Source organism: Arachis hypogaea, chromosome 14 (assembly GCF_003086295.3).
Source record: "Arachis hypogaea cultivar Tifrunner chromosome 14, arahy.Tifrunner.gnm2.J5K5, whole genome shotgun sequence".
NCBI lineage: Eukaryota > Viridiplantae > Streptophyta > Magnoliopsida > Fabales > Fabaceae > Arachis > Arachis hypogaea.
In genome coordinates this window covers 35371626-35397700 of record NC_092049.1, presented here as the reverse complement: position 1 = coordinate 35397700, position 26075 = coordinate 35371626, and the positions used below count along the sequence as shown (strand labels likewise).

At 38.2% G+C, this 26075-nt stretch overlaps 1 long non-coding RNA gene and 2 other non-coding genes across 3 annotated transcripts; 1 reads left to right on the top strand and 2 right to left on the bottom strand.

The window, feature by feature from the left end:
• Nucleotides 1-3851: 3851 nt before the first annotated feature.
• On the bottom strand, nt 3852-3959 carry LOC112746303 (small nucleolar RNA R71). The gene has a single exon (XR_003174194.1). It is a non-coding gene; the product is annotated as a small nucleolar RNA R71 (small nucleolar RNA).
• Nucleotides 3960-11719: 7760 nt separating this feature from the next.
• LOC112746003 (small nucleolar RNA R71) lies at nt 11720-11828 on the top strand. Its single transcript, XR_003173903.1, has one exon. It is a non-coding gene; the product is annotated as a small nucleolar RNA R71 (small nucleolar RNA).
• Nucleotides 11829-20170: 8342 nt separating this feature from the next.
• Nucleotides 20171-22468, bottom strand: LOC112741955 (uncharacterized). The gene is made up of 3 exons (XR_003171745.2): nt 22271-22468; nt 21928-21996; nt 20171-20443 (listed from the first exon to the last, which is right to left on the bottom strand). It is a non-coding gene; the product is annotated as an uncharacterized lncRNA (long non-coding RNA).
• Between the last annotated feature and the right edge of the window lie 3607 nt (nt 22469-26075).

Here is a 26075-nt window from a genome sequence, read left to right as displayed (position 1 = left end):
TTATGGAGCCAGTTTAGCCCACCAGTATTTATTAGGGGGTTTGGGTTAGGGTTCAATTATGGGGTAGGGTAATTGGGAGGAAATTTTTGAATTTAAAGTGGGTGTGGTTGGTGGAAATGGTTGGATGGTGGTGATAAATGGTAGAAAGGTGATGTGGATGTGATTGGTTGAGTGTGTATGGGGAAGAGTGTGTATAGAGAAGAGGAAAAGTAAGAGAGTGAAGAATGTGGGGGTAGATGGAGATTCTGTGGGACCCACTGATCCTGAGAGGCTAGGGAATTCAAGTTCTTTGCCCCCTTGTTGGCTTTGAATGCCTAGCCTCTGCTCCCTGGCTAGCGTTCAATGCCAGCTTCCTACTTGATGAGCGGATAATTTATACGCTTTTTGGCATTATTTTTAAGTAGTTTTCAGCATGTTTTATTTACTTTTTAGTATATTTTTATTAGTTTTTATTTAAAATTCACATTTCTGGACTTTACTATGAGTTTGTGTGTTTTTCTATGATTTCAAGTATTTTCTGGCTAAAATTGAGGGACCTGAGCAAAAATCTGATTCAGAGGCTGAAAAAGGACTGCAGATGTTGTTGGATTCTGACCTCCCTGCACTCGAAGTAGATTTTCTGGAGCTACAGATACCCAATTGGTGCGCTCTCAATTGCGTTGGAAAGTAGACATCCAGGGCTTTCCATAAATATATAATAGTCCATACTTTGACCGAGTTTTGACGACGCAAACTGGCATTCAAACGCCTACTTCCTATCCTATTCTGAAGTTAAACACCAGAAACAGGTTACAAACCAGAGTTAAACGCCAGAAACAGGCTGCAACCTGGCGTTTAACTCCAAGAGAAGTCTCTACACGTGTAAAGCTCAATGCTCAGCCCAAGCACACACCAAGTGGGCCCAGAAGTGGATTTCTGCATCATTTACTTATTTCTGTAAACCCTAGGCTACTAGCTCATTATAAATAGGACCTTTTACTATTGTATTTTCATCTTTTGATCATGTTTTTATGATTGAACCCTCTTTGGGAGTCTGGCCATTCGGCCATGCCTAGACCTTATTCTTATGTATTTTCAACGGTAGAGTTTCTACACCCCATAGATTAAGGTGTGGAGCTCTGCTGTTATTCATGAATTAATGCAAAGTACTATTGTTTTTCTATTCAACTCAAGCCTATTTCTTCTCTAAGATATTCATTCGCACACAAGAACATGATGAATGTGATGATTATGTGACACTCATCACCATTCTCACTTATGAACGCGTGCCTGACAACCACTTCCGTTCTACATGCAAACAAGCTTGAATGTGTATCTCTTGGGTTTCTAATCTAAGATTAAAACCTTCGTGGTATAGGCTAGAATTATTGGCGGCCATTCTTGAGATCCGGAAAGTCTAAACCTTGTCTGTGGTATTCCGAGTAGGATCTGGGAAGGGATGACTGTGACGAGCTTCAAACTCGCGAGTGTTGGGCATAGTGACAGACGCAAAAGGATCAATGGATCCTATTCCAACATGATCGAGAACCAACAGCTGATTAGCCGTGCGGTGACAGCGCATTTGGACCATTTTCACTGAGAGGACGGACGGTACCCATTGACAACGGTGATCCCCCAACATACAGCTTGCCAGGGAAAGGAGTATGAATGATTGAATGAAAGCAGTAGGAAAGCAGAGATCCAGAAGGAACGAAGCATCTCCATACGCTTATTTGAAATTCTCACCAATGAATTACATAAGTATCTCTATCCTATTTAATATTTTATTTAAATTTAAACTATCAAAATTACATAACCATTTGAATCTGCCTGACTGAGATTTACAAGATAACCATAGCTTGCTTCAAGCCGACAATCTCCGTGGGATCGACCCTTACTCACGTAAGGTTTATTACTTGGACGACCCAGTGCACTTGCTGGTTAGTTGTGCAAAGTTGTGAAAAGAGAATTGAGATTATGATTGTGCGTACCATGTTTTTGGCGCCATTGAGATCACAATTTCGTGCACCAAGTTTTTGGCGCCGTTGCCGGGGATTGTTCGAGTTTGGACAACTGACGGTTCATCTTGTTGCTCAGATTAGGTAATTTTATTTTATTTATAAGCTTTTTATTTCTTATTTTAGAAAAATACAAAAAAAAGTTTTTCTTCTTTTTTGTTTTTCCCAAAATAACTTTTGAAAAATCCAGAAAAAAAAATTAACAAAACCATAAAAACCGAAAATTTGATGTTTCTTGTTTGAGTCTAGTGTCAATTTTTATGTTTGGTGTCAATTGCATATTTTTTATTTTCAAAAAAAATTTCGAAAATTCATGCATAATGTTCTTCATGATCTTCAAGTTGTTCTTGATGATCTTCTTTGTTTGATATTTGCATTTCCATGTTTTGTGTCTTTTCTTGTTTTTCATATCTATTTTCAATTTGTTAGTATCTAAACATTAAAAATTTTAAGTTTTGTGTCTTGCATGTTTTTCTTTTCTTAAAAAATTCTCAAAAATAAGTTCTTGGTGTTCATCTTGACATTAAAAGTGTTCTTGGTGTTCATCTTGATATTCAAAGTGTTCTTGCATGCATTGTGTGTTTTGATTCATAATTTTCATGTTTTGAGTCTTTTTGTTGTTTTTCTCTCTCTTCATAAAAATTCAAAAATAAAAAAATATCTTTCCCTTATTCTCTCATAAATTTTTGAAAATTTGGTTTGATTTAGTAAAAAAGTTTTTAAATTTAATTGTTTTTTATGAGTTAAATCAAATTTTCAGTTTAAAAATTCTATCTTTTTCAAATCTTTTTCAAAATTCAAATCTTTTTCAATTTTTCTTTCATATTTTCTAAATTTCAAATTGATTTTCAAAATCTTTTTCTTATTTTTGTTTCATATTTTCGGATTTATTGCTAGCATTTAATTTCCCTTTTAAATCTTTTTCAAAATGATTTTCAATCATATCTTTTTCAAAATCAATTTCAAATTCTGTTCTAACTTCTTATCTTTTCAAAATTGATTTTCAAATCTTTTTCAATTAACCACTTAACTTTTTGTTTGATTTTAAAAGTTTACTATTTCAATCGTATCTTTTTCAAAACCACCTAACTAATTTTCTCTCTCTAATTTTCGAAAACTCCTCCCTTTTTTTTTTCAAAATTCCTTTTAATTAACTAATTGTTTTCAATTTTAATTTAATTTTATTTCCCTTTTTAATTTTCGAATTTTTCTGTTCCCCTTCTTCTATTCTTCTCTTCTTCTACTCACATAAAGGAATCTCTATACTATGACATAGAGGATTCCATACTTTCTTGTTCTCTTCTCTTTCATATGAGTAGGAACAAGGACAAAGGCATTCTTATTGAAGCTGATCCTGAACCTAAAAGGACTCTAAAGAGGAAACTAAGAGAAGCTAAAGCACAAAACTCTCGAGAGGACCTAACAGAAATTCTTGAAAAAGAAGTAGAGATGGCAGCCGAAAATAATAACAATGGTGAAGATGCAATGATGATGCTTGGTGACTTTATTGCACCCTCTTCTAACTTCTACAGAAGAAGCATCTCAATTCCTGCCATTAGAGCAAACAACTTTGAGCTTAAGCCTCAATTAGTTTCTCTAATGCAATAGAATTGCAAGTTTCATGGACTTACATTGAAAGATCCCCATCAGTTCTTAGCTGAATTCTTGCAAATCTGTGACACTGTCAAGACCAATGGAGTTGATCCCGAGGTCTACAGGCTTATGCTTTTCCCTTTTTCTATAAGAGACAGAGCTAGAACATGGTTGGATTCACAACCTAAGGAAAGCCTGCACTCTTGGGAAAAGCTGGTCAGTGCTTTCCTGGCCAAATTCTTTCCACCTCAAAAGATGAGCAAGCTTAGAGTGGAAATCCAAACCTTCAGACAGAAGGAAGGTGAGTCCCTCTATGAAGCTTGGGAAAGATATAAGCAACTGATCAAAAGGTGTCCTACTGACATGCTTCCAGAATGGAGCATCATATGTATATTCTATGATGGTCTGTCTGAGTTGTCAAAAATGTCATTGGACCATTCTGCAGGAGGATCTCTTCATCTGAAAACCCCTGCAGAAGCTCAGGAACTCATTGAAATGGTTGCAAATAACCAGTTCATGTACACCTCTGAGAGGAATCCTGTGAATAATGGGACGCCTCAGAAGAAGGGAGTTCTTGAAAATGATACTCTGAATTCCATATTAGCTTAGAACAAAATATTGACTCAGCAAGTCAATATGATTTCTCAGAGTCTGAATGGATTGCAAGCTGCATCCAACAGTACTAAAGAAGCATCTTCTGAAGAAGAAGCTTATGATCCTGAGAACCCTGCAATGGCAGAGGTGAATTATATAGGAGAACCCTATGGAAACACCTATAATCCTTCATGGAGAAATCATCCAAATTTCTCATTGAAGGACCAACAGAAGCCTCAACAACGCTTCAACAATAATGGTGAAAGAAATAGGTTTAGCAATAGCAAGCCTTTTCCATTATCTTCTCAGCAACAGACAGAGAATTCTGAATAGAGCCATTCTGGCCTGGCAACCATAGTTTCTGATCTATCCAAGACCACACTAAGTTTTATGAATGAAACAAGGTCCTCCATTAGAAATTTGGAGGCACAGGTGGGTCAACTGAGTAAGAAGATTACTGAAACTCCTCCCAGTACTCTCCCAAGCAATACAAAAGAAAATTCCAAGAGAGAGTGCAAGGCCATAACCATGACCAACATGACTGAACCTGGAGAGAGTGAGGAGGATGTGAGTCCCAGTGAGAAAAGCCTCATGGGACGTCCTCTGGACAGAAAGGAGTTTCCCTTTGAGGAACCAAAGGAATTTGAGGCTCATACAGAGACCATAGAGATTCCATTGAACTTTCTTCTACCATTCATGAGCTCTGATGAATATTCTTCCTCTGAAGAGGATGAAGATACCATTGAAGAGCATGTTGCTAAGTATCTAGGAGCAATCATGAAACTGAATGCCAAGTTATTTGGTAATGAGACTTGGGATGATGAACCCCCCTTGTTCACCAATGAACTGAGTGCATTAATGAGGCAGACACTACCTCAGAAGAAATCGAACCCCAAAAAATTCTTCATACCTTGTACCATAGGCACCATGACCTTTGAGAAGGCTCTATGTGACCTGGGATTAGGGATAAACCTCATGCCCCTCTCTGTAATGGGGAAATTGGGAATCTTTGAGGTACAAGCTGTAAGAATCTCACTAGAGATGGCAGACAAATCCATGAAACAGGCTTATGGACTAGTAGAGGACGTGCTAGTGAAGGTTGAAAGCCTTTACATCCCTGCTGATTTCATAATCCTAGACACTAGGAAGGATGAGGATGAATCCATCATCCTTGGCAGACCCTTCCCAGCCATAGCAAAAGCAGTGATTGATGTTGACAGAGGAGAGTTGGTCCTTCAGTTGAATGAGGACTACCTTGTATTCAAGACTCAAGGTTCTCCTTCTGTAACCATAGAGAGGAAGCATGAAAAGCTTCTCTTAATACAGAGTCAAACAAAACCCCCACATTCAAACTCTAAGTTTGGTGTTGGGAGGCCATAACCAAACTCTAAGTTTGGTGTTGAGAGGCTCCAACCTTGCTCTGATTATCTGTGAGGCTCCATGAGAGCTCACTGTCAAGCTATTGACATTAAAGAAGCGCTTGTTGAGAGGCAACCCAATGTTATTTAATTATATCTATTTATTCTCCATTGCTATTTTATGTTTTCTTTAGGTTGATTATCATGTGAAGTCACAAAAACAACTGAAAAATCAAAAACAGAATGAAAAATAGCAATAAAAATAGCTCACCCTGGAGGAAGAGCTTACTGGCATTTAAACGCCAGTAAGAAGCATCAAACTGGCGTTTAACGCCAGAAAGAAGCATCAAACTGGCGTTAAACGCCAGAAACAAGCACCAGACTGGCGTTTAATGCCAGAACAGAGCATGGAATTGGCGTTTAACGCCAAGAATGGAAAAAAAGCTGGCGTTAAACGCCAGAAACAAGCAGCAAGCTGGCGTTTAACGCCAGACATGCATTCTAAGGGCGTTTTGCACGCCTAAATGGACCAGGGATACTAAGTCCTTAACCCCTCTGGATCTGTGGATCCCACAGGATCCCCACCTACCCCACCTCTTCTTCTCTCCTCTTTACACATTTTCATAACACTCTTCCCCAAATACCCTTAACCACTCACATCCATCTACTCTTCCCCATAAACCCCACCTACCTCCAAAATTCAAATTCCTTTCCCTCCCAAACCCAACCCTAATGGTCGAAACCTACCCTCCCCCACCCTTATATAAACCCCTTAACACTACTCAATTTTCACACATCACAAACACTACTTCCCCCCTTGGCCGAATACACTCTCTCACTCCATCTCCATTTTCTTCTTCTTCTACTACTTTCTTTCTTCTTTTACTCGAGGACGAGCAAACCTTTTAAGTTTGGTGTGGTAAAAGCATTGCTTTTGTTTTTCTATAACCATTAATGGCACCTAAGGCCAGAGAAACCTCAAGAAAGAGGAAAGGAAAGGCAATTGCTTCCACCTCTGAGTCATGAGAGATGGAGAGATTCATCTCAAAGGTCCATCAAGACCACTTCTATGAAGTTGTGGCCAAGAAGACATCCTCATTGAAGAGGACAAGCCCATCACTAAAAAGAGGATGGAGCAAACAAGAGAGCCCACTCATGGACCTTAACAAGAGCATGAGGAAATTCCTCATCATTAAATTCTTGAGATGCCTCAAGGGATGCACTTTCCTCCGCAAAACTATTGGGAGCAAATTAACACCTCCCTAGGAGAATTAAGTTCCAACATGGGACAACTAAGGGTGGAGCACCAAGAGCACTCCATCATTCTCCATGAGATTAGAGAAGATCAAAGAGCTATGAGGGAGGAGCAACAAAGGCAAGGAAGAGACATAGAGGAGCTCAAGAACACCATTGGTTCTTCAAGAGGAGGAAGATGCCACCCTCACTAAGGTGGACCCGTTCCTTAATCTCCTTGTCTAATTATTTTTTCTGTTTTCATTCTCTATGTTTTATGTTTATTTATGTTTGTGTCTTTATTACATGATCATTAGTGTCTAGTGTCTATGTCTTAAAGCTATGAATGTTCTATGAATCCATCACCTTTCTTAAATGAAAAATGTTTTAACCACAAAAGAACAAGAAGTACATGATTTCGAATTCATCATTGAAATTAGTTTAATTATTTTGATGTGGTGACAATACTTTTTGTTTTCTGAATGAATGCTTGAACAGTGCATATGTCTTTTGAATTTGTTGTTTATGAATGTTAAAATTGTTGGCTCTTGAAAGAATGATGAAAAAGGAGAAATGTTATTTGATAATCTAAAAAATCATAAAATTGATTCTTGAAGCAAGAAAAAGCAGTGAATGACAAAGCTTGCGAAAAAAATGGCGAAAATAAAAGAAAAAAAAAAGAGAAGAAAAAGAAAAAGCAAGCAAAAAAAGCCAATAGCTCTTTAAACCAAAAAGCAAGAGCAAAAAGCCAATAGCCCTTTAAACCAAAAGACAAGGGTAAAAAGGATCCAAGGCTTTGAGCATCAGTGGATAGGAGGGACCAAAGGAATAAAATCCTGGCCTAAGCGGCTAATCCAAGATGATCCTAACCATGTGCTTGTTGCATGAAGGTGTCAAGTGAAAAGCTTGAGACTGAGCGGTTAAAGTCGTGATCCAAAGCAAAAAAAAGAGTGTGCTTCAGAACCCTGGGCACCTCTAATTGGGGACTCTAGCAAAGTTGAGTCACAATCTGAAAAGGTTCACCAGTTATGTGTCTGTGGCATTTATGTATCCGGTGGTAATACTGGAAAACAAAGTGCTTAGGGCCACGGCCAAGACTCATAAAGTAGCTATGTTCAAGAATCAACATACTGAACTAGGAGAATCAATAACACTATCTAAATTCTGAGTTCCTATAGAAGCCAATCATTCTGAACTTCAAAGGATAAAGTGAGATGCCAAAACTTTTTCTGGACTTTACTATAAGTTTGTGTATTTTTCTATAATTTCAGGTATTTTCTGGCTGAAATTGAGGGACCTGAGCAAAAATCTGATTCAGAGGCTGAAAAAGGACTGTAGATGTTGTTGGATTCTGACCTCCCTGCACTCAAAGTGGATTTTCTGGAGCTACAGATACCCAATTGGACGATGCAAACTGGCATTCAAACGCCTACTTCCTACCCTATTCTGAAGTTAAACGCCAGAAACAGGTTACAAACCAGAGTTAAACGCCAGAAACAGGCTGCAACCTGGCGTTTAACTCCAAGAGAAGTCTCTACACGTGTAAAGCTCAATGCTCAGCCCAGGCACACACCAAGTGGGCCCAGAAGTGGATTTCTGCATCATTTACTTATTTCTGTAAACCCTACGCTACTAGCTCATTATAAATAGGACCTTTTACTATTGTATTTTCATCTTTTGATCATGTTTTTATGATTGAACCCTCTTTGGGAGGCTGGCCATTCGGCCATGCCTAGACCTTATTCTTATGTATTTTCAACGGTGGAGTTTCTACACCCCATAGATTAAGGTGTGGAGCTCTGTTGTTCTTCATGAATTAATGCAAAGTACCATTGTTTTTCTATTCAACTCAAGCCTATTTCTTCTCTAAGATATTCATTCGCACACAAGAACATGATGAATGTGATGATTATGTGACACTCATCACCATTCTCACTTATGAACGCGTGCCTGACAACCACTTCCGTTCTACATGCAAACAAGCTTGAATGTGTATCTCTTGGGTTTCTAATCTAAGATTAAAACCTTCGTGGTATAGGCTAGAATTATTGGCGGCCATTCTTAAGATTCGGAAAGTCTAAACCTTGTCTGTGGTATTCCGAGTAGGATCTGGGAAGGGATGACTGTGACGAGCTTCAAACTCGCGAGTGTTGGGCATAGTGACAGACGCAAAAGGATCAATGGATCCTATTCCAACATGATCGAGAACCAACAGTTGATTAGCCGTGCAGTGACAGCACATTTGGACCATTTTCACTTAGAGGACGGACGGTAGCCATTGACAATGGTGATCCCCCAATATACAGCTTGCTAGGGAAAGGAGTATAAATGATTGAATGAAAGCAGTAGGAAAGAAGAGATCCAGAAGGAACGAAGCATCTCCATACACTTATCTGAAATTCTCACCAATGAATTACATAAGTATCTCTATCCTATTTAATATTTTATTTATATTTAAACTATCAAAATCCCATAACCATTTGAATCTGCCTGACTGAGATTTACAAGATAACCATAGCTTGCTTCAAGCCGACAATCTCCGTGGGATCGACCCTTACTCACGTAAGGTTTATTACTTGGACGACCCAGTGCACTTGCTGGTTAGTTGTGTGAAGTTGTGAAAAGAGAATTGAGATTATGATTGTGCGTGCCAAGTTTTTGGCGCCATTGAGATCACAATTTCGTGCACCACTACTCCATCTTGGGCGTTGAACGCCCCTTCTTTCCTCCTTGTCTGGCATTCAACGCTAGCAAGGGATGTACTCCTGGGTGTTCTTCTTCCATATCTAAATGTCTCTGTCTCTGTTCTGACTGCTGCACATGATCACGAACTCTAAAAAGAAACAATTTTGAAAATAAACTAATATTAGGTAAATAAACTTAAAGAAAAAAAAATAGGAAAACTCTAGTTATGGTTGGGTTGCCTCCCAACAAGAGTTTCTTTAACGTCACTAGCTTGACGGTTAGCTTCCTTACGTAGATGGATAGGGGCTCAGAATGTCACCCCTTACAGTGAATTTTTTCCCTGTGCTCTCATGGATGAGCTCCACGTGTTCCAGAGACAGGACCTTGTTCATAGTGTGCAGAATCACTGGGCTGTTTGTGAAGACAACTCTCATGCCAGGTGAGAGGGCTTCAGTGGGAATTTTCTTATCCTTCCAGCCCTTAGGTACCTTTTAGTACCCTTATCCTCAGTGCTTGTGGATGGTTTCATGACACCAAACTTAGAGTTGGTGTCTGGGGGCTCTGTATAACTCTGTACTGAGAGAGAGTGTTGGAACACTAAGTGTTGTACAGTTGTCTCTCCCTTAGGGAAGGATTTAGGATTGGGCATCTTAAATAAGATGTGATCCTCCCATAATTGCAGGACTAGCTCCCCTTTTGCCACATCAATTATGGCATTGGCTGCAGCCAGGAAAGGTCTTTCAAGGATGATGGATTCATCCTCGTCCTCTCCAGTATCTAAGATTATAAAATCTGCAGGGATGTAGAGGTTTTCAACCTTTACCAATACATCCTCTACCAGGCCATATGCCCTTTTCAATGACTTATCTACCATCTCTAATGAGATCTTGGCAGCTTGCACCTCAAAGATTCCCAGCCTCTCCATTACAGAGAGATGCATGAGGTTTATGCTTGATCCTAGGTCACATAAAGCCTTCTTAAAAGTAATAGTCCCTATGGTACAGGGAATTAGGAAGCATCCGAGATTCGACAGCTTCTGAAGTAGTTTTTGCTGAACCAAGGCATTGAGTTCCTTGGTGAGCACTAGAGGTTCTTCTCCAATGTCTCTGTTTCAAATAATTTGGCATTCAGCTTCATTAGAATTCCTAGGTACCGAGCAATTTGCTCTTTCCTAGTATCTTCTTCCTCATCAGAGGAGGAGTATTCTTCAGATTCTATAATCTTTAACCAGGCATTCAAGGGAACCTCTATGGTCTCCTCATGAGCCTTGGTCTCATTCAGTTCTTTAACAAGGGGACCCTTAGTGGGTGTTGAATGCCCAACTACTCTTATTATGGCGTTCAACGCCAGGAGTTGTCCCTTTTTGGGCGTTGAACGCTTAGTCTCTACTCCATTACTGGAATTCAACGCCTCCAACTGCTCCTCTTTGGACGTTGAACGCCCAGCTTCTCCTCTTCAGTTTCGGCCTCAACTTCTATAGTGATGGCCTTGTACTCTTCTCTTGGATTTACTTCAGTGTTACTAGGAAGAGTATTAGGAGGGGTCTCAGGGATTCTTATACTCAGCTGACCAATCTATACCTCCAGATTCCTAATGGAGGATCTTGTTTCAGTGATGAAACTATGAGTGGTCTGAAAGAGATTGGAGACTATAGCGGCTAAGTCAAAGAAGCTCTTCCTAGGAGTCTCCATTTGCTGCTGAGAAGATGGAAATGGTTTATTAAGAAACCTATTCTTGTTTCTTCCACCTTAATTATTATTGAAGCCTTGTTGAGGCTTCTGTTGATCCTTCCAAGAAAGGTTGGGATGATTTCTCCATGTTGGATTGTAGGTATTGCCATAGGACTCATTATTGGGATTTCCTTAGGAGATTCCCAAATAGTTAACCTCATCCATCATGGGTTGATTTGGATCATATGCATCTCCTTCATAGGAGGCTTCTTGAGTGCTGTCAACTGCAACTTGTGATCCAGTCAGATGCTGAGAGATCATGTTGATCTGTTGGGTCAGTATCTTATTTTGAGCCAATATGACATTCAGAGTATCATCTCCAGGACTCCTATCTTTTGAGCTACCCCAGTGTTCACAAGGCTTCTCTCAGAAGTGTACATGAATTGGTTGTTAGCAACCATGTCAATGAGTTCATGTGCCTCTTCAGGCATTTTCTTCAAGTGAAGTGAACCACCAGCAGAGTGGTCTAATGCCATCTTGGACATCTCAGAAAGACCATCATAGAAGATATCTAAGATGGTCCAGTCTGAAATCATGTTAGGAGCGCACTTTCTGATTAATTGCTTGTACCTCTCCCAGACTTCATAAAGGGATTCACCCTCTTTCTGCCTAAAGGTCTGAACTTCCACCCTGAGCTTGCTCAACTTTTGAGGTGGAAAGAACTTGGTCAAAAATGCATTAACCACCTTTTTCCAAGAGTCTAGGCTTTTATTAGGCTGAGAATTCAGCCATAACCTAGCCTTGTCCCTTACAGCAAAGGGGAAAAGCATAAGCTTGTAGATTTCAGGATCCACTCCATTAGTCTTGATAGTATCACAAATCTGCAAGAAATCAGAGATGAATCTATTGGGATCTTCCTGTGAAAGTCCATGAAACTGGCAGTTTTGTTGACTAAAGTGACCAGTTGAGGCTTCAACTCAAAGTTATTTGCACCAATGGCAGGTATAGAGATGCTTCTTCCATAGAAGTCAGAAGTGGGTGCAGTAAAGTCACCTAGGACCTTCCTTGTGTCTCCTCTACCATTAGGATTGGCTACCATGTCTGTAATTTTAGCTTCTTGTTCAAAAAGCACTGTGAGGTTTCCTTCGGAGTGCTATGCTCTTACTTGTTGTAAACGCCTCTTTAGAGTCCTCTCAGGTTCAAGGTCAAGATCAAAGAGATGTTCTGTATCTCTGTTCCTGCTCATGATCAAGAAGGAAGAATGCAAGAAGAAAAGAATTCTCTATGTCAGAGTATAGAGGTCCTTTCAGAGAGTTAGAAGAGAAGAGAAGAAAAGAAAGATATGTTTTAGGTTAAAGGAGTTTTCGAAAATTAATAGAGAGGGAGGGGGAGATATTTTCAAAAATAGAAAGGAAAAGAGAGATAAAGTTTTCTAAAAAGAAGAAAGAGAAATTAGTTAGGAGGTTTTGAAAAGGAATAAAGAGAAAGGAAATAGAAAGAGAATAAAATAAAACAAGTAACTAACTAATAAACAAGAATTGAAAATAAAAGATTCGATTTTGAATTTTTAATTTCAAAAGAAAGTAAAGATTTGGAATTAAAAAGTTTTAAATTTAAAAAGAAGATAAGATAAGAAGGACTTACAGTAAGAAGATATGATAAAGATTTGAAAAAGATTTGCAAAAGATAAGATTTGAAATTTGATTTTTGAAAAAGATTTAATTTTAAAAATTAAATTTTAAATTTTAAATTTTAAAATTGAATTTTTAAAATTTGAATTTAAAGTAAGATAAGATAGGATTTTTGAAATTTAAATAAAGATAAAAGAAAATATTTGAAAAAGAAATGAAAATATAAGAATGGAAATTCAAAATTTAAACTTTACTAACAAGAAAACACCAAACTTAAAATTTGTAAATCAAGATAAGAAAAGATAGTTGATATTTTCAAAATTTTGAAGAAAGATAAAAGAAATTTTTTTTGGATTTTCGAAATTTAAGGAAAAAGAAAAACAACTAAGAGACACCAAACTTAAAAATTTTAAGATTAAAGACACTAGTTTTTCGAAAATTTAAAAGAAAAACACAAAAAGATATCAAACTTAAAATTTTTTAAGATTAAAGCAAGAAATTAGCAAGAACAATTTGAATACCAAGAAAGAAAAGTAAGAAAAATTTTCAAAATTTTTTAAAGAAGGATGAACACAAAAGAGACACCAAACTTAGAAACTGACAAAAGACTCAAATAGAGAAAAAGATTACTAAAGAAAAGAAAAGGTTTTTGAAAAATTTTTGAAGAAAGAAAACAAAAGACAAATAAAAAAGTAACTAAAACTTAAAAAGTACCTAATCTAAGCAACAAGATAGTCCGAGAGTTTGTCAATCATAGAACAATCCCCAGCAACGGTGCCAAAAACTTGGTACACGAAATTGACTCCGCAATATTCGTACAGATAGACCGGCAAGTGCACTGGGTCATCCAAGTGATACCTCAGGTGACTGAGGGTCGATCCCACGGAGATTGTCGGATTGAACAAGCAGTGGCTATCTTGTAGATCTTAGTCAGGCGAATAGAAAATAGAGTTGTTGTGAAGAACGCATAAAAATAGAATAAATAAAGTGTTACTGGATTGGTGTGAAATCAATGATAAGAGAAGGGTTGAGGCTTCGAAGATTCTTCCTCCTTCTGGATCAACTTTTTTCACTGTCGACTTCAATTTCTGATGATTCATTCCATGGCAGGTTGTAAGTGACTAATGCCAGGTCAGTGGTCATTAATCTCCTCTGCTTCAAATCAAACGCCAGGTCAGTGGTCATCCAATCTGAACGGGGGTGAAGCTTCTACAGTTCATTTCCTTGGTGATCCTACTCAAAGCGCCACAGACAAGGTCAGATCTTTCGGATCAGAGGATGCTACTCCATTGATTCTAGCCTATACCACAAAGGCCCTAATTGCTCCATACCTCAGCTGAAGTGATATCTCCAAGTCCCCAACGAAGTCGTGGATTAGCCGTCTAAGAGATGTATAATCAAGCTTGTGGTTTAGTACTATCCTGTCAAGGACTCGCAAGAACCCATGTAGAATAGGAATGACGGTCAAGTTACACTCCCAATTCATTAGGATGAAGAACAAAGATACATCTTAGAATGAAATCAAGCATAGATTGAAATATAATAGTGATATTATTAATCCATAAGAATCAGCAGAGCTCCTAACCTTAACTTAGGAGGTTAATAACTCATAGCTTACAGAAAGTAGTAACGTATTCAAAAATATGGCATAAGGTGGAAGATGATTCTAAACAACGGTGATCTCTTCCTATATATACTAATCTAACAACTAAGAAGTACAAAAATATGATAGAATAGACTAGAGGTGCGAAATCCATCCTTGGGCCCACTTTGGCTGAGCACTTGGGCTGAGCATGGGTGAAGCCACGAGTTGGTACTCCCTCTAGGGCGTTAGACGCCAGCTTTGGACTCCTTTTTCGGCGTTGGACGCCAGCTGCTACCTTTTGGGCATCTAACGCCAGGAATACGGTTGGTAGCTGGCATTGAACGCCAGTTTTAGGCCTTCATTTCTAGAGCAAAATATAAACTATTTTATATTCCTGAAAACCCCTGGATGTTAGCTTTCCATATCCGTTGAGAGCGCGCCATTTGCACTTCTGTAGCTCCAGAAATGCTCTTTCGAGTGCATGGAGGTCAGAATCTGACAACATCTGCAGTCCTTTCTCTGTCTCTAAATCAGACTTTTCCAAAACTCCTCAACTTTAGTCAGAATTTACCTGAAATCATCATAAAACACAACAACTCAAAGTAGAATCCAAAAATGTGAATTTTTCACTAAAACCTATCAAAACATAATAAAATTTGAACAAAACATAACTAAAACAATATGAAAATGATGCCAAAAAGCGTATAAAATATCCGCTCATCAATCGCGCCCTCTTCTGCTCTACCGTGATAGTTTGGAAGGCAAAGCCAGTGATGGTCCAAGTGAGCTTGTTGGATGCGAAGCTGCGTCAGGCCCAGGCTCACGTTGGCAAGCTAAAGAAGTAGCTAGAGGCGTCGGAGATAGCATGGCTAAAGGCTGCCAAGGATGCTAAGGATGCTAGGGTCGAGTTGCTCCCTTTTTCCGAGGTAGAGACTTCGCTTCTATCTCAGTTGGGGAGTGAGCAAACGCAGGCTTTAGATGCTGAATCTGAAGCTGCCGTTTGCTTGCTGAGGTGGAGGTTCTGCGGGCTGAGATGGCAGATTTGAAGAAGGAGAAGGGGGAGCTGCTGGTGGATGTGAGGGGCGCGATTTTTGCGGCCAAGGAGATGATGAAGGCACATGCTTTGGTGCTTCCCCAGGTGTGGACGTATTCGTGATGGGGGCGTTCAAGACCATTAGGGATGGCCACATCGTTGATTTGGAGTAGGTTTTCCTTTGTAATTTTCTTTAAGTTTGTAAGCCATTTTGGCAAAAAAAACTTGGGTTTGTTATGTCTTTGTTTTGCTACGATGGTGCCGTCTTTGGTTTTGAATTTTTATAATGATGGGGCCATTTTAGGCCATTTTATTTTGGAGCAGTTTTTATGACTTGTTATTTTTCGCTGTGATGAAAGCCCTTTTTATGCTCGTTTTTGCTTGAAGTCGTTTATATGACTTATTAACTACTTGTGATGGGGCTGTCTGGGCTATTTACTCTTATATGACTTATTCCCTTCCTGGGGAGTGGAGGGACCGATGTTGTTCCGTCGTAAGACGAGATCATCAGGTCTGAAGTGCCATCGGATCAGGCCTCGATTGTACCTTAGGCTTATTCTTTGTTTTAATGCTAGCTCTCGTAAGTGGGATATACTTCTAACCTCGTCTGTGAGGTCCCGTTTTGCTTCTTCATCATTCCCTACGATGGTTCTTTGTGGGCTAGGATCTTTGACCTTTACTGAGATGACGTCCTCTAGGCTGTAAATTAGCCAAAAAGGGGTTTCTCTAGTTGAGGTTTAGGGGGAGATTTGGTATGACCAGAGAACCGAACTGAGTTTGATGACCCAGAGTCCTTTGGCTTCGTCAAGCCATTTCTTGAGGCCTTATACTATTATTTTATTGGCCGATTCAACTTGCCCATTTGTCTGTGGGTGCTCCACTGAACTGAACTGGTGAGAGATGTGGAGTCCTTCTAGGAATTCTCTAAATCGCTTGTCCACATATTGGGTTCCGTTGTCCAAGATTACGACATCGGGGATCCCAAATCGGGTCAAGGCGTGTCTCGAGAAGAACTTCCAGCATTGGGTGGCCGTGATGGAGGCCAAGGGTTTGGCTTCCATCAATTTGGTGTAGTAGTTGATGGCGATGATGAGGTATGGAAGCTACTCAGGAGCCGTGGAAAAGGGGCCGACGAGGTTGATCCCCTAGGTTTCGAAGGGCCGATCTGCCATTTTGGTGTTGAGCTGGTGTGGGACAGGTTGGTGGAAATCAGAGTGGATTTGGCATATGCCGCAACTTTTGACTAGTTGGAGGGAGTCCTTTATGATGGATGACCAAAAGTAACATGCTCGGATAACTTTTTGGGCCAGAGTTTTCCCTCCTACATGGTGGCCACAACATCCTTCGTAGATTTCGTGAAGTTGTAGTCCGTGTCACCGGGTTCTATGCACTTGAGGGGGGTTGTGAGAGTCTACATTTGTAAAGCTGTCCCGATATTGTCGTGTAGTTTGTGGCTTCCCGTTTCAGAAGCTTTGCTTCCTTGGGGTCTTTAAAACTTCAATCACTTAAACAAATACATCAAGGCATCAAATGGAATAAAGATGAATTAAATTCGACAATCTAAAGGCACAAAAAGCATGTTTTTCACAATCAATCATAATTAGGAGAAATTCACAAAAGCGTGCATTTTCATGAATAAGTGCGAGATAAGTTGATAAAATCCACTCATTTTAATACAAGATAAACCATAAAATTATGGTTTATCAGTCCTCTGGCAATGTTCCATGCCTGAGGTACTGAAGGATTGGAAAGGTCCACGAAGTTTGGCTCGAGATCAGCAGGTCGACTGTGGCCGCAACTGATATAGATGGTGTTTTGATAACCCTTGGATCAGTAACTGATTTCCCTGGCCTGGCTTGGTGCTTACAAGTTTTGAGAGTAAGTCTGCCCTTGTTTTCCGTTCTTTGGGAACGTGTTAGACGGTTACTCGCTCGAACTCCGCCATCAATTCTATTACTTTAGCCAGGTATTGTTGTAGGAGGGTGTTCCGTGGTTAGTAGTCTCCGTTAATTAGGGAGCTGACCATCAGGGAGTCACTGCAAATTTCTAGTGTTCTCACGCCGACCTCCTTGGCTAAAGTAAATCTGGCTAGGAGGGCCTCGTATTCGGATTGATTGTTGGATATCGGGAATTCATATCGAATGGATTGCTCGATAACGATTCCATTCTTATTTTCTAGTATTACTCATGCTCCTCTCGAACTCGTGTTGGATGAGCCATCCACATGTAACTTCCAAGCCTCTATGGTTTCATTTCCCAGGGTCATTTCAGTGAGGAAGTCTGCCTTGGCTTGTACCTTGATAGCGTTCCTGGACTCGAATACGATTTGGTATTGTGATAGTTCGACGAACCATGCGAGCATCCTTCTTGCCAAGTCCGGCTTTTGTAGTACTTGCCTGACCGCCTGGCCAGTCCAGACCATGATGGGGTGGGCTTGGAAGTATTGTCAGAGGCGTCATGAGGCCGTGAGTAGTGCAAAAGGTGAGTATAGTGGGCCTTGGAGGACCTTGCTTGTGAAGTATAGTGGGTCTTTGTATTTTATTCTCGTCTTCTCGGACAAATGTCGCGGCTAGTGTCTCTTCTATTATGGACAGGTAGAGGTAGTATGTTTCCTCTGCTTTGGGTTTAGAGAGTATAGGGGGTTTTGCCAGTACTTTTTTGAAGTGTTGGAAGGCATCTTCGTACTCATCTTTCCATTTAAAATTGTTGCCCTTTTTTATGAGTTTGAAGAAAGGGATGGCCCTTGGGGCCGAGGTTCCGAGGAATCAGGAGAGGGCGGCCAGTCGGCCGGTCAACCTTTGGACATCCTTGAGATTTGCCAGACTGCTCATCTCAAGGATGGTTTTGCACTTTTTTGGATTTGGTTCGACCCCTCGTTGGGTGATCATGAGGCCCAGGAATTTTTCGGCTTCCATTCTGAACGCGCACTTTGTCGAATTAAGGCGCATTCGATGCTTCCTTAAGGTATTCAACACGAGTTCAAGGTCATTGATGAGCTCTTCGCCGGTTTGGGTTTTGGCAAGCATGTCATCGATGTAGACCTCTAACTTAGCTCTGGAGAGGTCTTGGAAAATCTGTGTGACGAGCCTTTGGTAGGTGGCTTCTGCATTTTTTAATCCGAATGGCATGACTATGTAGCAATACGTGCCGTCGGGAGTAACGAAGGCTGTCTTGTCCTCGTCAGGCTAATGCATAGGTATTTGATTATACCCCGAGTAAGTGTCCATAAAGCTAAGGTATTGATGTCCTGACGCAACGTTGATGAGTCCGTCGATTTCCTAGAGGGGAAAGGTGTCTTTGGGACAAGCTTTGTTCATGTCTGTGTAATCGATGCATATTCGCCACTTGCGGTTTGCTTTCCTAACTAATACGACGTTGGCTAGCCAGGTTGCATGGGGTAACTCTCGGATGAAGCCTGCTTCGAGTAGGGCTTTGACTTGTTTCCTGACTTCTACTGCTCGGTCTAGTGACATTTTCTTTCTTCTTTAGGTCACGGGCTTGGCCTTTGGATCCACAGCCAAACGGTGGGACATTAGATTAGAGTCTATGCCTGGCATGTCTACCGGAGTAAACACGAACAAGTCCCTATTTTGCTTTAGAAGTTTGATTAGGTCCCCTTTTAGGTCATGGGGCAGGTTCTTATTGATGAACGTGTATTCTTCCTTAGTTTTCCCTATTTGTAATTTCTCCATGTCTTTCTCCAGTTCTGGTCGGAGCTGATCGTCTTGATGTGCGTTGAGGTCGGCCAGAAAGATGCCGGCCGCATCACGGGACCTCTTGCGGAGGGCCAGACTGGTGTTGTCGCATTCTACCACAACTCCTCGGTCCCCATGGATTGTTCCAATGGTGTCGTTATCGGCTTGGAACTTTATGAGGACGAATTTGGTAAAAATGACGGCAGAAAGGTCGTTGATCATTGGATGATACTGTAGGTAGTGGAGTCATTGAGGACTACAAACCTGGAGAGGATGGTCTTCCTTTGGCTCCCGGTTCCAATAGTGAGTGGTAACACTATGGATCCGTCCGGTTTCAGGAAGTTGTCCCCAAGTCTGGTTACTCTGTTGCGGTGGGTTTGTAAATTTTTTGTTTGAAGGCCCAGCTTGTTGAAGGCTCCTCTGAAAAAGATGTTGGAGTCTGTTTCAGTGTCAACTAGTATTTTCTTTACAAGTCCGGTCCCGCTCTAGCAGAGATGACGAATGGGGCATCTTTTGCCGACGTGCCGTGTTGGCAGTCATCGGGGGAGAATGTAATTGCCTCTATGACCGGGGATTTTGGAGCTTGGTTTCTTACGGCCAGGACTTTAAGGTCCTTTTTCAGTGCCGACTTTGACTTTTTCTGGCACGTCCTTTTCAATGATGATGTTCACAACTATGTATTTTTTGCATGTCAGCACCAGTACAACTCATCTGAGCTAAACATCTCAATGAAGGCAATGATTTGAAATGTTTTTCATCACTATTTTTCGAACAAGCATATTTTAAAAGAGGCTTATCATTTCATGAGGTCCACTTTAGAAGTCATATAGTAATTCTATATTTCTATACATGCTAACATATGATATTAACATATGCGTTTCCTTCTGTTATTAGACCTATTTGTCATAAATCAAAATGTAGAGGCGGGCCATTTTTGACTCCTCAATAATTACACTTCACTTTGACGAATAGCAAAAATACACATAAACTCTTTAGGTATTGACATTTATGACGGTAAAGAGTTCCACAATAACTAACTGCTCAACTAAAAAGATATAAAATAGGAAACATGGGTTAAAAATATTCACAGCGTGAATAATGGAAAAAGATGGTAGCAATTGGATATACTAGTATCACTCTTTACAACACAGTAATAAGATGTGACTAAGTGCACATGATATGTAACAGAGTTGAGTTACAAACAAAATTTTCCAACGTGGAAGTCACTCTGAAAGGACTGGTTCTATATCTGTGAGTGAGGCACCAACCTTAAGTTGGTTGTGTGCCAACGGGATGAGGAAATGCAGCACATCTGTTATTAGCGGCCCATAACTTAGTTCTGCTTGCGCAGAACAACTACTGCTGCAGCCTGTACAATGTAAACACTAACTTCAGATTTTGTAGCATTGAGTTCAAGACATCTTTCTGAGTATACTGCTTCTTTTTAATGAATATTGAACATGATATAAATGCTTCAAATTCATTGACCTTTACTCAGTCACCCAATTCTATATACATATGCTTTTTAAGAAGCTATCCACGCATTCCTGCACATATTTCGGCCAAAATGGAAACTTGTGATTTCTTAGCTTCTTCTTAATTATTAAAAACTTTCATTTAATTTCCTTCTATGGTTTTTTAATACGAAGGACATTGAAAATTTTAGTGTTTTCATATAAGCAAATTTAGTCCTTAGCAAAATGCTTATTTTAAACGAATTCGTAGGGGCAGAGAATAAGTGCAAAACTCTTTAGCACATCGATTTATACTTTTCTTTATTCAGTCATCCAAATTAGGGGTGTTAAAATTGCATATGTAAAATAATTCAGAGGGGTGCATATAAACTAGAATTCAAAGGAGTGTCCTGCAATGATTTTCTTGCATTACTATTATTATCACCTAATTATGTGTTACTCTATAACAAAACTTTCAAAGTAGTAGATGTAACATTCAAACACTTACAAAAGCTATTCTAGATAAATCTTGATATTAAACAAAAACACCCAAAATAGGCATATGTTTCATACGCATATAAAACTGTTTCATTATCCTAATAGTAGCATGATTTGGATTCAAAAGCACAAAATCATATAAAATTTTGCATAATCTGCATAACTTAAATTATATCCAATGCAGTTCACAATCTATTGAAGCTGACATATATAGATATATATGAGACTTATTAATTAAGGAATAATGGAGCAACCTGTTGTGGCCGTGCCAGCAATTAGTAACACTAATAACAAGTAGAGAATGATAGAAGGCACGGAAGAACATTTCACAAGACTGAGTTGTTTGAAAGAGAAAAGGAAAAATGGTTGAAGGGTGTGGACTAAGCCATTTCACACTTTGACATGGTTGAAGAAAGTTAAGAAGTTCAAGGATATATTGCTATTAAAGATCCAAAGCAGTTGGTTTATATATATATAATATAACACAATAAAAAAACTAACAAATTAAAGCCTTTGTAATTGTTCATGGAAATTAAAGATGAATAATTCTTAGCTACAATATATTCCACCAAGTCAATAACTACAAGTCTATAAGCTAAGTCAATAACAGTTTTTCATTGTTGCTATATACATTGCAAAAATATAGAAAGTTAATATTGAATCACCAAAACACTGAATTATTTACTTCAATTTGAATTCCATAAAATGAACTGGGTATATTTGTTACACACCTTTAGAAACTACTATGTTACCACTTTTGAGCATCATAAATAATAATCATGATGGTTACATAGAGGGCCAGAATTTAAATATGAATCTATAAAGCTCATTTTACCACAAGACCAATATGCTAGTCTCAGCTTCACTAATGATAGTAGAAGTAAATCAATAAAATGGGTACCTGTTGAGCTTTAACAACGAGATTCTAAAGCATGTGTTGATATTTCTCTAGCTTATCGGTCATCATTTGCTGCAGCAATTGGGAAACAAACACACAAGATTATATTCAAGAACCTAACACAATTTTGAACAAGAAAAATAAATTAAAATCCAAGCCTTTAGAAGAAAAGCAAAAGAATAACATGTGACTCTTGAATTGGTGTCATCCAAGAGTTCCCTGTCAGATACAACACTACCAAATAACAAAGCTCCAAAACATGCATTATGATCGACGACAAGAAAAAAAAAACCAAGAAGATATGATGCTATTGACAAGATAGGTTTTATGTGCGGCAGGGACCAACCTAACAATCCTCTTGACACCATCACGCCCTCCGATCCCTACTCAGAATTGAAACCAGTGACGGATCTACCGTTATTCACTTGGCGAAATTCAACAACACTTGAGCTATTCGAGAAAACGACGTGGAGGAATTGGGTTCTTCTTTTTTTGGTCCAGAGAGGAAGAACACTGAACCCTAATTTTTTATCAACACTTTTTTTATTTTTTTATTTTTCATATATATTTTTATTTTGAATTTTTTATTTTTACATTGTTTCATATTTAAAATTATAAAACTAAAACTAATTGAATTTTGACTAAATTAAAAAGATTAGGGTAGTTTTAATCCAATATAAAAAAAGAGAATATTTAAGTTTTTTTTGTAAAATTAAATAAAAAAATATTTTTTTATCTTTATTAGAGTATAAGAGTGGTTTAGTAAAAGTATTAATATGATATATATTTAAAAAAATATAATTACTGACGTGGAAAAAAATTTTACATGTCATATTATTTGTCCATATTTTTAACATATCGTATGAATTTATCATCATACCAAAACAAACAATTTTTTAAGTAGTAGGTTGTTTCAAAATTTATAGTTGTTTTAATTTTTAAAGGGTACAAATTTGGAAATATTACTCTCATGTTTATCTAATATTTTATTTTCTTGTGAATGACAATTTTTTATGCCAGCACCAATAATCAGAAACCGGGGTTGGTTAAGTTGGATGATGGCTACGTTGCGAGTTAAGCTTCAAAGTGGTCCTTGAAGTTACACTCGAGACTCATAGTAGTCTCTGAAGTTAATAGTTACCCATATTCATCCCTGAAGTCGCACTACGGGACTCAGATTCATCCTTCCAGCACATTCCGTCCATCTGGTGCCACCGAAAAACTGATCTGGACTCCTCCGTGACACGATGACTAGGTAACGGCTAACTGACATGGATTAGTAATCTTTTATAGTACAATTTGGTCCCTAAATCAAAGTTAAAAACCCTAATTCCCAAATTTGATTTAAAGATAACTAGATGACCGATTGCTGGTAGTGTTTTTATTTGTATTGCTTATTCGTCTAAAACTTATTTTTCCTTCATTCAGGCTTCACAGCTTCAAAACAACATGATGGAAACAATGGAAATGTGTAAATTTAAAGTGCAATGAAGTGGAACCTTGAAGTAGAAGTATGTTTAAATTTAGATCACCTCACACCACGAAATATTATCTGCAGAATTATAAGCTTTGTAGTTAGTATTGATAAAATGTGTAAATTTGTGCATTAAAATCAGACCTGCTGCTAATTATCACAAGTATTTTTATTTGAGTACTAATATTTTGATTTGAGTGCTAATATTGTGTATGAAATTTGATATGAGCCAAATATCCTAGGATCTTATACCCTCTTTTAGTTTAGAAACTTTTTCAAGTTGTTAGTTGGACTGGAAATATAAAGTTAAATGAAGTTGATTAGTCCAATTCCTGAAGATTGTGTGGCTGTAAGTATAACTGAGTTTAGAATTAGAATCAGAATATTATGTATTGAAATTTAATCAACTAAATAGTGTGCTTTGCTTGAATTCATATACGATTTTTTATCCCCGAGTCATTCTTATCATGGGGCAACAATGCTAAATGGGTATTAACTACTAAACATTTTGGACCAGGTTAAACAAGTGGTTGAACTAGACAGCAAATTGCATTTAAAGAGTTGGTTCATGAAGGAACTGTCCCTTTGCAAATTTATCAACTCATTATGTGATGCATTATTTCCTTACAACATATACTAACGTTTTTCACCGGACTTATTGACTACTAACGTTTTGTACCCTGCTTTGAACATCTATTAAAATCTTTTGATTAGTTTTGGGTGCGTAAATATTTTGATTATTTTTTGTTTACTTTTCTTGAGCATGGGTGTCTTGAGAGGGAATCTCTGTTATTTTATTTCTATTGACCTTAATCCTATTAAATTTGGGAATTAGGGTTTTTAACTTTGATTTAGGGACCAAATTGCATCATAAAAGTCTACTAATCCATGCCAGATTGCCGTTACCTGGTTAGCATGTCACGGAGGAGTCCAGATCAACTTTTCGGTGATACCAGATGGACGGAATGTGTCGGAAGGACGAATTTGAGTCCCGGAGTGCAACTTCAGGGACGAATATAGATAACTATTAACTTCAAGGACTACTATGAGCCTCGAGTGTAACTTCAGGGACCACTTTGAGGCTTAACTCCTATGTTGCTCTTTGTTGCTAGAATGTTTAGAACTTCACTATTACTTAATAGAATTTAAAAGAGAATAGAACTTAGAAGTTCACCACAACATGCTGCTTCTACAAGTCAAAATCTATATATATATATATATATATATATATATATATATATATATATATATAATAGGAGACTAGTGGCAGGTTTGGTGCTCGACAAGTGGTGAATCTATTCACTTGACATGTGTTGGGTCATATAGTAAAGAAAAAAAATACATTCACTAATAGATTCCAGCAAAAAAAATGATGGGGATACAATAAAGATCTACATCTTCCTCTCTTTTGTACTCTCTTTCCATCAGTCTTATATAAAAGCCTATCTGAAGGAAGACTAGTATGCACAAATCATTCTCACAGGTAAACAAAAAAAAGGAGAAAATGTCTCAAACCTTTGATTACCTAGCTGATTTAAATGCAAGAAAACTACAATAGAATTTCAAAGTATATGTAATAAGGGTGTGGGAACTCCCTAACAAATATAATGAGAGAAAAGTTGGCACCATTGAAGTGATTATTCAAGATAGTCAGGTAAATACATTCACTATCTCAAAAGTTTCAAAATTTTTAGTGATATAAGCAAGTCTTAAATATATTCAAAATATTGCAGGGCACTAGGTTGCAAGTTTCGATCCCTTTATCCTTGGTGAGCAAGTGGCGGGATGTCTTAGTTCAGTTTCAAATGTATATCATGACCAACTTCGTTGTTGTTGACAACCAAAAGGGTAACATATCAAGGGGGAAGTATTTATTATTCTTTAGTCATAGGACAATCGTCAGTCATGTCGAGAATCCCAGTTTTCTGCTAAATGCTTTCTGATTCAAAACCATCTGTGAGTTACTAAATGCTGAGAGGATCAATGACTCTCCATTGTTTGGTAAGTTGGTTTTATTAAATAGTTGCTCAACTTCTTTGATATTCAAATGCAATGCATAGCTATAGTTCTCTCAAATGTGTGTAATGTATGTTTTGTTTTTTTAGACATGATTGGTAAAGTAGTTGGTAAAGAAGATCCAAAAGAGTTGATCACCACTAAAGGAAAGACTAAACGACTGGCTGTTATCTTGGAGGACCTAGAGTATGTACACTCAACACTATAACAACTATATTCCTGTGTGTATAAAGAAATTTCTATTTTCAACGAGTTAATGTGATGCCTTTTATATTTATAATGTTTTAGAAATAATAGGATTGGGTGCACTATATTTGGTAAAATGGTTGACCAGCTACTTCGACACATGCAAGATGGAAGGGTTGAGCCACTAATAGTTGTGGTCCAGTATTATAAGGCAAACAAATAGAATGGCACAACATCTGTCCAAAGCCATTTTGACATGTCATAGCTGCACATAGTATAACAACCCATATTTTTGAAAATCTAAATAGAAAAAAAAAGGTTATAATTTATTTTATTAATTTGAGCTACTTATTTTTTTAGAAACTAATTTATTAAGAATAATTAAATTGATTTTATGAATATTTTGAATCTAAGTAATTAATATTTTTATATAATTTTATTATAATTGGATATTTTACATAATTAAATTAAAATT